Source organism: Stegastes partitus, unplaced genomic scaffold, assembly GCF_000690725.1.
Source record: "Stegastes partitus isolate 25-593 unplaced genomic scaffold, Stegastes_partitus-1.0.2 Scaffold125, whole genome shotgun sequence".
NCBI lineage: Eukaryota > Metazoa > Chordata > Actinopteri > Pomacentridae > Stegastes > Stegastes partitus.
The window spans coordinates 423,487-438,904 of NW_007577856.1; positions in this window are offsets into that span (position 1 = coordinate 423,487).

Genomic DNA, 15,418 nt, shown 5'->3' on the forward strand with positions numbered 1-15,418 from the left:
GTTGGTGGTGTCAGGGCTGGCATGCCTAAATATAGAAGCTGCCATTTACTGCCATTCATTTTTGTGCATGTTCAAAAAAACACACACAGAAAAAAAAAAAACAGCCACAGACTTTGATTTTTTAATTTTTTTTCCCCCTAGTGAGATAATCCATCACAGTCTGTATGAAGTCATAATTTCATCTCATCTCTGTTTTATTGTTATTCTGTTGTGACTGAGAGGAATGTTTTCATGTCAGCGCGCACATTACATTACACTCTGCTTACTGTCAATCACCTGACACCCACAGCAGTCTCCACCAGGAAATAATCCCTCACGAAAAAAAAAAAACACTCACAAACTCGCAAAGTTTATTATCAGATCTTTGTATTTTGGATGTCTTGTCAGCAGGTAATTTGAAGATGGATTTGACAGTGTAAAGTTTATATATTAAAAATGACAAAGGAGGCAAAGAAATGGTGAAAAATGAAATCGCATGTGTCGAAGCGGAAACAAGGTGCCGCCTGTAAATGGGCCATAACTGTAAATGACGCCAATATTCTCATTTAAACCTATTTTTTCCCCCCTCCGTCCATTAAACCTGTCCTCACCTTCACACCTACACCTAATCCCCCTGCGTGTTACGACACATGCAACCACTACGCTTCTGTTAACTTTACAGCAAAAACTTAAATGTATCTATCAGCTACCTACGGGAACAGTAATGCTCGGTACAAGGCAGATGTAAATGTATTCATACAACAATTTCTGTGGGTCATGGATTAATAAGAGGGGGTAGCATTGCAAAGTCAGGCGAAGGAGGAGGAGGAGGAGGAGGAGGAGGAGGAGGAGAGTGTAATTGTGGCCGTCGTGAGACTGTTCCCTGACATGTAGTCACACCTGGGTGGTTGGCAGCACAGTGAGCAGGAGAGGATCCCCCCCTCCCCAGTCCCTGTTATTGGTATGCTGAAATACTGCAGTGTTACAGTGAGAGGAGAGAACAAGGAGGCTGTGGAGCGCATAGAAAGAGAGCATGTTCCTTCTCCGGCACTGTGAAATATAGTGAAAGGAGGGAAGACAGAGAGGGAGCTTTTGCCGGCCCAACAAGACATGTGTCACAGCCTGAGGAACAGTGACATGCATCTCCTCAATCTCCAGCACTGGCGACGTTTCATCAGATTCAGGATGGGACTGTCAGTATTAAGCTGCATGTTCTGCTTATTCACCCCTCCATACATAAATATGTGCGCCGCGTACAATCTTGCAGCAAAAAAAAGGAACTTTCGACTGTGTCAGACACTTAGAAAACAATGATCCTGTAACAGCATGACACAGGTGTTAAAAAGTTTAAGGCAAACTTTTTTCTTTTTTTTTTAGTGTACATTGCAGAGCGGGGCGCAGGAAGCCAGAATCCTTATGCGGTGCTTTTCTATGCTAATGCGGATAGCAAGGAAGGGAGCGAAAATCAGGTCCTGCGCCGGTATTGAGTGCACTGTAAATCAAATTCAGAAAGTTCAAAGAAAGACACAGCTTTGTCCTGGGGAGAAGGGAAAATGCTCGCTAATATATACGGCGGGATCAGTGTGAGATCAGTGGGTATCGGCGCTGTCCAAATTTGCACAGAGGCCTCGGTGTGACAGTCACCGCTGAATTCCTGATCAGGGGGAGGAGGGTTTTTATTTTATTGTTCTTTTACTGTTATGTTAGAGGCCATTTTTTACACTGTTAGCTTCCAAATGGCAGATTTGCTGACTGAAGGGTTTAAAAAAAAGTTGTCTTATTATTTGGTAACACCACAGATCAGGACTCATTTTCTTCATGGTGGCCTTTTTTAAAAAAAGTATTTCTCTTGGACAAAATTTCCAAAAACATTGGGCCACATCAAGCAGCTACAGTAACAGACATGAACATCTCCTCCAACCATCCTCTTAAATCATGCAAAGCTTTAGTGCGTTTACGCAGCACTTGTGCTTTTATGATTACAAGGTCTTTTTTTTAAAAAAACAGTAATTATTTATGAAAAATTTACATTGTGTCGTGTTATTGCCTATTAAAACTGAACTGTGTTTGATCTTGGACAAAAAAAAATGCTGAACATGAACATGAATGCATCCAATTAAGCTGTTTTAAAAGTGTGAAAAGAGTCATGCTTCTTCTTCTTTCGTGACATTTGCTGTTTGTCTCTTTGTACATGCTACCAACAAAAAAACATTAAGAGTTGGTTTTGAATGTTTTCTTCTCCGAAGGCCGGGGCCGCTGGCTGCATGGCGCTGTGATTAATGTAAAATCAACAGTCTCAGCATGAGCGATAAATTACGCATTCAAACAGCACATAAATAACATACCATATTTTTTTCAATACTTTTACCATATATACATTCTCATGATCAGAAATTCCTTCACTAATTTATGGATTTAGATCAAGAAGCTCTGAGTCAAAAACCATTAAAAATAAACGATCATTTCTGAATGCATTTGATCAATAGTCTGACTTTAAGACAGAGGATGTGACACTATATGAAAAGGTTTATGAGAAACAACCACTGCAGGCATCGGTTCTGTCAAACCAGCTGCACCGGCGAAATGACAGCTTTATTTCCCCTGATTCCATAACATTTTGCACTTTAATTAAGTTAACAAACTGCATATATTGTGATGCCTTGGCTTGTGCGAGCCCGGTTTTCTCTGGTTTGAGTGAATTACAAATGGATCTTCTCTCTTCTAAAGGGCTTAACCAGGGAGCTGCCTCAAACAGACTGTCAGAAGCTCACACTGAGTGACTCCAGGCCCAAATCTGGAGCAAGAAGTGAAGGTTTGCAGAGTGAGGCTGAGCGACGGTAGAGAGCGAGCTCTTTGACAGTGGATCAAAGATGAGTGGGAGGTCAAAGTGTACAGCTGGTGGGGATGAGGAGAGCACAAAACGCAGCGTAGGGATGGAACCACATGCCAGTCACAAGCACATTGTGGACATACAGTCGCACAAGCAAGTTCGCAAGTACGCCCGGGTAAAAGTTGCCTCGGCGTCTGCACGAGCCCTCTCCCTGCGCATATCACATCCAGAAATGAAAACGCGATTCAATTAAATCTCCTTTAACGGCGCGGAGTGACTCATACAGATCAACCTTAACTGTTATGCAAAGGTTTTAATTTCACACTCAGTAAGGGAGAAGAGCATTGAGCGCTTTCATCATTGTAGCTCCGGTCCGCTCCGTCCGGCTCCCATTGCAAGCCAACAAATTAGACCTCCAAGATGAGATGAGGGATCTTTCATATTACAGCTAATAGTGACAAATGAGACTGGGTGATAGCTACAGCACATCTATAAATGTGTGGCAGTTTCTTTTTTGGCAAACGCCATTAGAATCTGCCAGTTTTTTTGCCACGTTAATCAAAATTATGGGCTGTTTTTTATTTTTTTTTTCTCTTTCTGTTAGTAACTGAAAAGACATTAGGCTTGTGATTTCAGAATTGAAAGGCCAAGAAAAGGAAATCAGGCTTTTCTCCCCCCCCCCCCTCTCCTTCGTCTTCTTGGTCACTAATTGCGCTTGGTTCTGAGCCACTGCCTCTTTCCCCACGTCAAGCACGTTAGCGGAATATTTGGAGTGAAATGTTGATGCAGTCAACATAGGGGGAGCTAAATATAAAATGGCTGCTGTTATGCTAATGGATGCCACTGAATAATTCAAGCATGGATGATAATAAAAATGGAAAAAAATGAGGGGACCTGTCGAGCCACACCACCACACGTGTCATGGCAGGGCACTAATTTGCTGTCAAGCCTCATACTATACTTTCGCCGCCCCCCCTCGTTCTTTACACTTCAGCCGTGGAGATTACTAAATATTTTGCTCCGCTGATTGTAAATATTCCAAAGTAGACAGCGGAGCAGGATGGGAAATTTCGCTCAGGAAGGCTAGCTGCTTTGCCCGACGCTCTCTGTCATGCGCTCTCGTGGGAGGATGAGGATGGGCGGGGGGGACACGCTGAAGGCCATCAAGGCCGACACACCGGGGTGAAGGCCACGTCAAAAGCCGAGAAGGAAAGAGACAAGAGCGGGTCTCCAAATTGGGGGACGGCTTCTTTTTCCTCGTCTCACATTCCGTGCCTTGGCTGTGCGGCACCCCTCCTGTCACCCTCCTCTCACTTGGCTCTCAGCGGCTCACTCTCTTTTCACTGTTAAATCAGTGGATACCTGCCAAACACTCACACTGCGTCATCCCCTTCCAGAAATAGTCCCATGTGATAAACGCGCACACACTTAAATGCACAACACTTATTCACACGTACACAGAATGCAGATGCACGCACCCTTAATCACACATACAGTACAGACGACGTCCTCCGGAGCTCCCGCAGCGAACCGCCGTGTGTGTGCGTTGATAATGAGATGTAAGCCCGACTGCTTCGGCGTTAACTGTAATTAATATCGCATGCGAGGTGCACACATGTTGCCAGCTGACATATAAACACACAGCTTAAAGGTGTGTCGTCATGTGACAAAAGGCGGACTGCAACCATTAACTTTTCATTTATTTTAGTCACTTGTTTTGCTGCATTTGCATGAAGTCCCCGCATATTGGATCCTGCTCTGCTCTCATTATCCAAGCTCTTCCCCTGGTTTCTTTTTTTTTTCCTGCAGTATCCCTGTCCTGGGAACGGTCTCACACTATTTAGCAGTGTCCCCAGGTATTGCTACCATATTTCCTTCTGCTTATTCCGGATGCTCCCATAAATAAAGTCCTCTCTTCCTGGCATAATACATCTTAATTCCCAGCTTTCCACGAGGCATGCTGTGGCCCTTTCGCCGGCTCGGCGCTCGGCTGTGGTAAGCTTCCTGAGCCGGATGCAAAAACGCAAACCTTTGACTTACTTTCAATTTAACATTAATGATGTTATTTTACATAGAGGCATGAAGATGAAAGATGTGTGGAAAGCAGACTTTAATGAGCGCTCGTAAAACGGCCTTTTGTGCGTTCGCTGAAAATATTGGAGAAACGGCATTAACAGCGCTGTCACTTCCTTATTATTGATCTTTACGACACGCGATAAACACAACGGTTACACATGCTACCATTATTATCCATTAAGCAAATGAAAGCGGCGCCAAATCAAAATGCAAACATGGTGGTCATTTGCATACAAGGCTGAAGACCTCCAAAGAGACACAGGAAGCATCTCAACATCCTGCTTTTTCTGTTTTTTTCTCCCCCTCCTCACAGGATATAAACACACTAGTCCCTGTAGTCATGTGGACCTTCTGTATTTGTTATTTATCTCATTCAAAAGCAAGATATGATCTTATATAATCTTTCTGTTGTTGTTGTTGTGAATGGGATTGTATTCACTACTTCTGCTGCACAAAGCGATAATGGCGAACTGCTTCAGACGCATTCGTTTTGTCCAACGTTTACTCAGAAGGTCCATCTGCTCCACTAAAACTCTGGGTGAAAAGTTGCCCCCGACTTCCATAAATTAAGCAATTTCAGTATTTCATAACTAATGATGAGTCTAAGTCACACTGTGTGGCCCCACACATCCTCCTCTGGCACAGTTTTGTCATTACTTTACATTATGCTCCATCCTGCGGGCATTTCACAGAGATAAAAAAGAAATATGCAACGCAAGTTGAATTTCATTCCATTATTTAGTAACACTGACTCCTCAACTGCGATACATATTATTGTGCAGTGATTATTCTATAAATACCAAAAAAAAAGCATGATGTGATCTGCATTGTATATCAGATGCAAGCATCATTAGTTATCAGAAGCCAAAAGCCACTCATTGCTTCTGATTTCTGTATTTTCATTATCTGAAAATAAATAACGGGGGAAGAATTTTAAGAGTGAATAACTAGTGATGAGCTCATTCTGCCCATCCCGCATTAAATATCGCTGCGAACGCCACAGCTTGCATCACGCTGTCGCTGAATGCCTTTTTAAACACTTAAGCAAAAATGTGCAAGACTTGAATGTGTTTGCTGAGAAGAATATGAATTTCTAACCAAATTTGTGTAGGGAAAGTGCAATGCAGTGATATTTATTATCTGCATGAAGCAAAAAAAAAAGACTCTTGTAAAAATGTCTACGCCAGTTACATCTGTATGTGGGCGTGAAATTATTATGAGGTGTAAAAACTTAAGTGTGGCTAAAAAAAATACATTGCGAAGTTGAAGGGACGTGCAGATAAAATACTGTCGATGGTGATGCCAGTGAAAATGGCTGGCAAACCTCCGTCAGATATGTTGGAGAGATTGCCCTTGAAAACTAGCTTTGTCTGATGCAACAGTGTCAAAAGCCGTTTTGAATCCGCAGCTCAGCAAATATGTTTAATAACCGCAGTCCTCCGCTGTCATCTGTTTTTGAAGTTTGACTTTTTTTTTTCAGATTTCCAAGCAAATTTTATTTTTGCTTTTGTTTTTTTTTTTTCTTTCTCTTTTTTTGTCGTTTAACTTCTTTTAAAATCATGCCGGTCTCAGCTTTTTTTTTTTCTTTTCTTTTCTTTTTTTTTGTCAGGGGTTTTGTTCCTTCGAAACAGATTTTTCTGGTTCTACCCTAATGAGACCCTCTCACCGTTTCCATGGAGACAGTCACAAAACTGTCAAGTTTCCACTCTTTCAAAAATCTTGTGGGGGGTGTTCTGCAACTGTCAGAGACACATTTTCAAACGGCACATCGTTTCTTTCAAAGGTGAGCCTCTCATTTTCAGTGAATTCAGCCAGTTTGTGAATCCTTTTATCAAAACACACAGCCTCACTGTGTCGTAGAATGCCAACGCACCGATTGTTGAATAAATAAAGCGCATAAGCAGCTGAGTAGTTGTTAACTTGTCGGTCGGCTTTCTGGAAAGCTTTCTATGGCTTACACTGCAGAATGTGACTGTTAAATGGTCCTACAGATGGAAACACAAACCATCAGAATGAAAATGACAGTGTAGTAAATCTGCTAAGAAGTGCTGGCTTTCTAAGACAGATAAATGGACTGAACTATTCTGACAGTGATGGAACTTCTTCTTTATGGATGAGATCACAAGAAACATAATTTTCCCTTTCATTGTTGATGCAACACAACTGGCCTCTTGCACATCAGTGTCGCGCAAACTCTCGCTGACAGTCCCATCCTGAATGTGGAGGCTCAGAAGTTCACTTCACGCAGATTGAAATGAGCTCGTTCACATTCATGGTTCTGAGTCCATGGTCATTTCTTTATTTTTTTTGATGAGCTTTTCTTTTTTTTCAGTACCACCTGTTCCTACCCATCTACCCCCAGCCTGTAACTATTGTCACCTCTCAGTAGTTGTTGTATGCTTTAATAAAACTACTTGCTCTGTTTCGTTTGATTCAAGACACAGGTCACCTTTTTTTTTACGAGGTGGCCTAATGTCAAAGTAAATCATGATAACAAATGTGCAAAAAATTGAGTCCTCCATCCAAACAGTTACATTCCTATGCAGCCACATTCTCAGTTGATGGGAACATACTAGTGTTCTCTCCCACATTAGGATTCCTGCATTGCCTTTTCAGCTGTCACACCTTTTCCGTCAACCAATCAGATGTTAGAACGGGCGGGGCTGACATCTTGTTAACCCAGACAATAGACTAGAAGCTTCAAACATATTGTGAACAGGTTGGGGTTTTTTTTTCCAGTATGTTTGGTGCTTAAATCTAACCAAACAGCAAGTGAAAACGAAACTTGAGTCTAAAAATAACTCTGGACACAAAACCCAGTCTCGTGGGTGAAAGTCGTGTGGCAGACTCATAACGACGCCACACCTCCAACCTCCTGACACAGACTTTGTGGCTCTTTGAAAGTGGAAACGATTCCTACTATGTCATCCTGTTGCCTTGCTGGGTGAAAATAAGTTTCTTTCAACACGGAATTGTGAATTCAGTTAAGTTGTATGGGGAGGTAATTTTTTGACAGGGTTGAAATGGACGACATTCCAGACATGGAGCGAACAAAGCCTTCGCCGCTCACGTTCCCCCCGTCGACACTCATGTCCCTGTTCTTAACCTGCAAACAGATACGTTCACCGTCCGGCTCATGCGTTGATCGCATGTCGTGCACAAGACTGCCCAAAATTTGATTTTTTTTTTCTCAAAAGAGATTGCCGTGCCGACCTTCACTGACATCAGTGCAGCACACAGCGCTTTGATTTGTGCTCTGGTTTAAGAGCCAGTGCCCTGCAACAAGGTAAATGTGACCACAGAGGACACTGAAGGATTGAAGAACATCAAAGCCCGAGCACATACTAGCCCTTTGTAGAGAGAAGACGCGTGTGTCTCGGTGCTCCTCGGTCGGACCTAAGGGTGTAAATGTACCCCGTGGCCTCATGGAGCATGTAAGGCCTGCAGATGAGCCCTGTCAAACCACACCTGTCATTTTCTGCCGGGCGCGTGTCCTGGCTTGGAAGCATTAGATGAGGCACAAAAGAAAAAAGATCTCACAGTCTCGCCTGCACTCACAGCTTTGCATACAGGAATACACTCAGGAATACACGCAAACGCACACATAAGCAGCCGCTCACGCTCCGTCAAATAAACACCCTCCTCCCCCCAAAAACACACAGGGGACCTGAATTCTACTCACATAATTTTATCTCTCTTTTTTTTTTCTTTCTTCCTCTCTCTTTCTCGTCTTCACAGTTTCTTATTCTCTCTAAATGTCCTCATTTCTGTTCACACATATTTTGGCGCACTGAACCGTGTGAGAGACAGTCCCTTCTCCTCAAGCAGATCCAGACGTCAATCAAACAGCACATGGCATGCCTCCCTGTGAGTGACAGGTGATGCAGATGCACATTTCAGTCAGAGCGACACAGCACTGCTGGCAAAACAATGCGGACAGGAGGGAGGCAGGACCGCACGCTGCATTTATTAAACAAGACAGGGACATGGACCACAATGAGCAGAGATCAGTTGTACACTGCGGCGTCGTATTCGTAACACTGCGAACACAGTGTATTGTCATTTAAACCTGGTGTGAAATCACAAATGAACAGCTTACACAAGAACGTACTCATCCCCGCCTCATCAATAATAATGAGCAGAAAGCGATAGTTTGAAGTAGTTTTCGGTGCGATGTTCCGTCCTGGCGCGCGTTCAAGGTTACTTAGTGCCATCGAGTGCTATTTAGTCACAAGTTTTCTGAGGCTTTATGAGGTGAATGATGCGGTCAGAGTGTAAGCTTTGTAGTCAGACCTTGTTGTCCTCTTTGTGAGATGCTACGGAGGAGAGAGTGAAGGAGAGAGAGAGAGAAAAAAAAAGAGGGAGGAGAAGAAGAAGAAGAAGGAGGGTAAGATTAGCCAGTGCCTGTCTGCAGGCGGCGGGCCACGGGGCAGGTGAGAGGTGAGGGGCAGTGAAGCGAGAGGACGGCGAGGGGGTAACGGCTGACTCAGAGAGCCCGCAGCATTCAGCCCCTCTCTCCACAGCCCTCCAGCAAATAAGACACTCACTGTATTCACGTACATAAGACAACGGTGAAGTTTCTAAGGATGACCCAGAACTGCAACCCATCCTACGTTATGCTATATGATGAAAAGTAAAGTGAATCGTATATTGCAGCTTCTCCCAGCTATAGGAACAAAAACTTGTCAGTGAATCCAGCTAAAAATATATTTGGCATATCACTGGAAATTCAAATGTCTGTTTTCCCCTCAGAATAAGTCTATTTTTGTTTTTTTCTCTCCCTCTCTCCCTCTTCCTGTCTGTCTCTCTCATTCTCCAGTTGACTGAATAATCTACTGGCATTTTGGCAAAGTGAAATGTCAAGGTCATTCGACTTTGTCTTTTGAGAATTACTGATCTTGGTGTCATCTTTTCTCGTTACATGCGACAGCCTGATTTTTTTTTGTCTTTTTGATTCTAAAAAGCAAAGATAATCCAACAGAATTCGTATGTATAGTTCCCCTACTAGACTGACGGTTTTTAAATAGACAGAAAGAGATGATTTTAGGATTTGTAAATGCTATTGAGATGCCAGTTATAGGAAATTTGGAGAACGTGACCGTGTATCGTTCTTTACAATCTGCCTAAGTCACAATGAATGGATGTCATGGTGTACCCACAGGTGTAATATCTGACGGATGTGTGTGAGCAGCCTCGTGCAGTCCATTCCTCAGACAAGGTATTTCTGGTGAAGGCATGAATACTAAAAAGAAGCTGCTTGTTTTTCATTTAGTTCTATTTTGCAGTTTAATTCGAGGGTGAAGAGGCTACGATTTTTTATTGTACTCTGTATGTTTTAAATATGCTTTCCAAACTCCAAAGTTCCATAAACATGCTAAGTCATGCCCCTTCGGCTGCCACCCCTGGGACATTAAAGGCATATTTACCTGAACTACGGCCCTCTAAGTGCCCCGATCATTTCCTGTGTCACAAGCAATCCACCAAGGCCACCGCGTGTTTAATTAAAAAGACAAGGTTTACCCGGGAATATATCCCTCCAGCGTTCCACATACATTTCAATGAGATGCATCTTATTTCTGTAGCAAAAGGAGAGTGATGGAATTTCAAATGGCAGCATAATTATGGTGTGCTTTTCCTTCTGACAGAAAATCAGTAGCCAGTCCTCCAGGTGAAGTAAGCTTGGCTGAGCGGAGCTGATTAGAGGCCATCAGGGGAGAGAATACACCTTTAACAACATTGACGCCAGCGCTCAGAAAGGCACTGTATTAGCATACATCTCAGCTACGGGCCATGTAGATCACTGTATTTGTTTGAAGGAAACAGTTTAGCAGTCAATTATACAACAGCACCCATCCATTCCATTAGCTATACCCGCTTTATCCTGTATACAGTCACGGGGGGGGAAGCCGGCTGGAACATCTCCCAGCTGGCATTGGGCGAGAGGCGGGGTACATTCTGGACAGGTTGCCAGGTCACCATAGGGCTGAGAAGTAGACAATCGCTGAAGTGCACGGCCAATTTAGAATAACTAATTAACTTGGTGTTAACTGTCTTTAGACCCAAACACTCGCACGCCTCATAGAAGAATATGAAAACAACCAGAAAGGTCAAACCCACGACCTTCCTGCTTGTTGCTGTGAGGCGACAGTGCCGTACACAGCAACAGTTAGGAAAAGATTGTTGCTCTCTTGCTCCTTTGATATTCCAAATTCCTCCTGCCTTTGATAAATGGTGCCTCACCTTGACAGTCCCAATTACAAATTAGTTTTCAATAAACAAAGGAGACCAATGTGACACCCAGGGACAGCTAAACAGTCTCTGCACTGTCAAAAAACATAAAGTTGATCTAGCATCAAAATATGGGAGACCTGGGTGCCTTAAAGTGGTTTCAAATAATAGTACTACACTTACATAAAGATGGAGAACTTATCATTAGAAATAGAACTGTCAAAATCAAGTAGACTTTAGTCTAGTATACACCAAGTCTGAAATTGTTGGATCCTCCAGGTACAACAGTGTCCCCTAATGGGAACCTTGATTACATCGTGTGGTTGTTTTCAAATGGTTGAGAATAGTCCCTTGGGAGCTAAAGAAGACACTGTGGAAGTGGTTTCAGGTGGACTTCAAGGTAACACATGGAGGTTTGACCACAGGTAATACTACTAAGTGATGTTATTATGAGTGAGATCAATGTAAGTCAGTTTAATAGGACTTAAGAAAGTAAGTTAAAAGTAATAAAGTAAGCTGATTTCCAGTCATATTAAATTTTTAAGCTTATCTACATCTTATCTTAAAGCCTAAAGCCTAAGTAACATGAGAAATGTACTTGAAAACTGTGTTAAAATTACTTGTAAAACATTAATAATTAAACTATATATATTATTTTAGAATACTTTATCAAAAAATCTGCAGCAAACATAAAGCATTACATTACTCATCAGTGAGGTGACAAGATGTCACTGTAGTGGGAACATTTGTGTTCAGGCAAATTTAGTATTTCCTGATAGCTATTGAACACAACACCAGAGAATCAGGTGGACTCCTCCTACAACCCCACCCCTGAAATTAAAGCACCTGTGGCATCATGGCCGCCTTTTGTCTCTGCTTGATTGCTGCATGGGCTCCTTCGTGACTCTGAGGTAGGTGCTGTGGCCAGGATTGTTTAAAGGGTTTTGGCTGTTTCAAAGAGTTTATTCATTCACATGCACATGCTGGTGAAGTGCATTTGTTTGACAGTCCCATTTGCTTCATATTGGTGTTTGTTTGGCTGAGGTTTGTGATGCCAAGTTTGCCTGCCTTAGGATAATGCATGCTTATTCCCCTTAAGTCTACATAACAAAGACAGTTATACTGGCATGGGCATGGCTTATTTTGCCCAGCAGATAACAGGAGTGTGGCTGCTGTTTTGCCTTTGTTTGTCCAAGCTTTTTCTTAGTTTTGTTGTGTCAGCTTTCCTTCTGTGTTTTACCTTGAGCCAACATGTCTGTGAAGATTCTCAGTCGTCCAGGTCATGGTTATTCTGGTAGATTAAATATAGCAACTGGACTTGCTTGAGTTCATTGAAGACGTTTCACCTCTCATCGAAGAGGCTTCATCAGTTCTGACTGACTAGTTGAGAGATCCAGATACTTATATCCTAAGGAGCCATTAACACCTGAGATACAGTTTCAGTTGGGGGTTGTTACTCTTCCCCCTCGTTATGTGAGTCGCTAGTGCTCCCCCACCACAAAGGGGTTCGTTAGGGTGTTTTGTGGCTGGGTGTGAGTGCGGTTTCATCTTCCTGGGGAGAGATCTTAGGACTGAATTGTAAACCGGTGGGAGATGATGCCTCAGACCTCCACCTCTGCTGAGGGATGGTCTTTCCAGTTTGACATGATAGCTTCTTTCATCCCTCTCTCAAACCATCTGTCCTCCCTGGCCAAAATCTGTATGTTGTTGTCTTCGAATGAGAGTCCTTTGTCTTTGAGATGCAGGTGGACTGCTGAGTCCTGACCTGAGGAGCTGCTCTTCTGTGCTGAGCCATGCGCTTGTGGATTGGTTGTTTTGTCTCCCTGATGTACAGGTCTGGGTATTCCTCGCTTCACTGGACTGCGTACACCATGTTGCTCTGTTTGTGTCTCAGTGTCTTGTTCTTAGGATGAACCAGCTTCTGTCTCAGGGTGCTGGTGGGCTTGAAATGAACTGGAATGTTGTGTTTGTTGAAAATCCTCCTGAGTTTTTCCAGAAACTCCTGCAACATTGGGGATGACTATGTTGTTTCGATTCTTGGTCTTTTCTTCTCTGTCTATTCTGGGTTTTGTAGAGGATTTGATGAAAGACCAGCTTGGGTAGCCACAGGTTTTGAGTGCTGTCTTGATATGCTTGTGTTCCTCCTCCTTTCCTGCTGTCCTGGTAAGTACGTTCTGATCCTGGTGCTGTAAGGTTCTTATTACTCCCAGCTAATGTTCAAGTGGGTGGTGGGAGTCAAACAGCAAATACTGGTCCATGTGGGTGGGTTTTCTGTAGATTTTTATGTCCAGGCTCCTGTCTTCTTCTATGTGCACAGCACAGTCCAAGAAGGTCCCTCCTCTGACATCTTTCTGGGTGAACTTGATGTTTTTGTCCACCGCATTGATGTGCTCCGTGAAGGCTTCTACTTCCAGTGTTCTCAATCAATCAATCAGTCAATTATCAATTTATTGTCCTTGCACATGTCACAAGTACAGAGCAACGAAAACAACAGTTACATCCCGTCCAAGAAACATAAGAAGACAGTAGCTAATAACAGGGAGACAGGAGGGGAGAACTGTCGGGCCTGTTCTGATTTTAACCCAGTTGTCGTCCACATACCTGTACATTGGTACTAGGAGCAGATCCTGCAAAAGAGGTCAGGGCTTTGTTTTCTACATGTACAGATTGGCTACTATGGGTGACACTGGTGAGCCCATGGCACGGCCATGTTTCTGTCTGTAGAAACCACCCTGGAACTGGAAATACATGGTCGTCAGGCAGAGGTCCAGCAGAGTACAGATGTGGTCTGGAGAGAGGTTGGTCCTGTCAGTCAGTGAGTTGTCCTGTAGGAGAGGTTTCCTCACTGTTTCAACAGCTTCCGTCGTGGGGATGCAAGTGAAAAGCGAGGTGACATCGTATGATACTAGAGTTTCATCTGAGTCTAGCTTTAAATCTTTTACCTTGTTGGCAAAGTCCTGTGAGTTTCTTATGTGATGCAGAGTTCTTCCAACCAGCGGAGCTAAAATGGACACTAAGTGCTTGGCAGTCTTTTAAGTGACAGAGTTAATGCTGCTGCTGATGGGTCTAAGCGGAGCTCCTTCTTTGTGCTTCTTTAGGTTGCAGGCTGGATGTGGACGTTAGGAGTTCTAGTGTGGTTTTTCCTTTACAGGTTGCAGTGGTAAAGCACTGGGGCATCTTATCTTACACCAGTTTGGTAGTGCTTGCAAATTGCTGTGAACTCTCGAGTGGTAGGTGGTTTGTGGCACTCATACATTTGAAACTCACATTTACTGTCACCTCATGTCATATCCTCTACCATGTGAAACACCAACATAAAAGGCAAATGAAACTCTTAAGGAATACCTTCCACTGGCTCCACTCAGAAGTAGCATTACAGTCTTTTTATTTTTAACTGGATTTTTGTTGTTGTTGTTGTTGTTGTGATAGCGCTGATTAATATTTTGCTAAATTTTGCACAATTTGTAGTTTTGCAGTGACTCACAATTTTCTCAGTTGGACGTAAGCAGCAAATGGACTATCAGGTATCGCTTGACTCACGTGTGTGCAATTTGACTGACATCAAAAACAATTCATCGACTTGCTTTCTTCAAAGCTGTTGCCTAAAAGCTAGATTCTAGTATAAGTTTTATTGTCCTGCAGTGCTAACTTTTGAAAATTAGAGCCAATTAAAATGCAGGACATCATATATGGGACAAAGAATAAAAATGCTATGCAGTGCGAAAATAAAATCAGTTGTAATCTCTTATCTTCTGTTAATCTTTTCATTATCAGTTGTGGATATGTCATTTTCAGACAAACTAAATTCAACTCAAGTGTTCAAAGTTACAGGTTGACTTCTGCCTATAGCAATATGAGATGTGTGTTACAGCAAGAGTCAAAAACAGATCTCAGGTCTTGTCAGGTGTCGAGTTTTAGTCTGAAGAGGCTCTTAACTTATGAAAACTCAAAGGTCCTTATCAGAAAATGCCTTAGTTTTATCTCTAGAAAGCTCTACTGTCTAAGGAATGTAGAGTTTTATATGGCGTGAAAAGACTCACAGGAAGGTTTTGACTTATTTACAGGAAGTCAACAGTTTGTGTTCTCTGTCGTGGTAAAAATGAGCTGTCATTCATATTCTTCTTTGGGAGACACAGTGGTTTCCCACTGCAATGATGTACTGTTATTCTCCATATCACAAACAACATGAAATGTATGAACAACCCTGCAGTGTGTCATATTCTTATTTAAATTATGACCCCTATGTTCAAAAAATATATTTCCATGACAGCAGTCCTGCAAAAAGTGGGACACCTGGTCACGGCA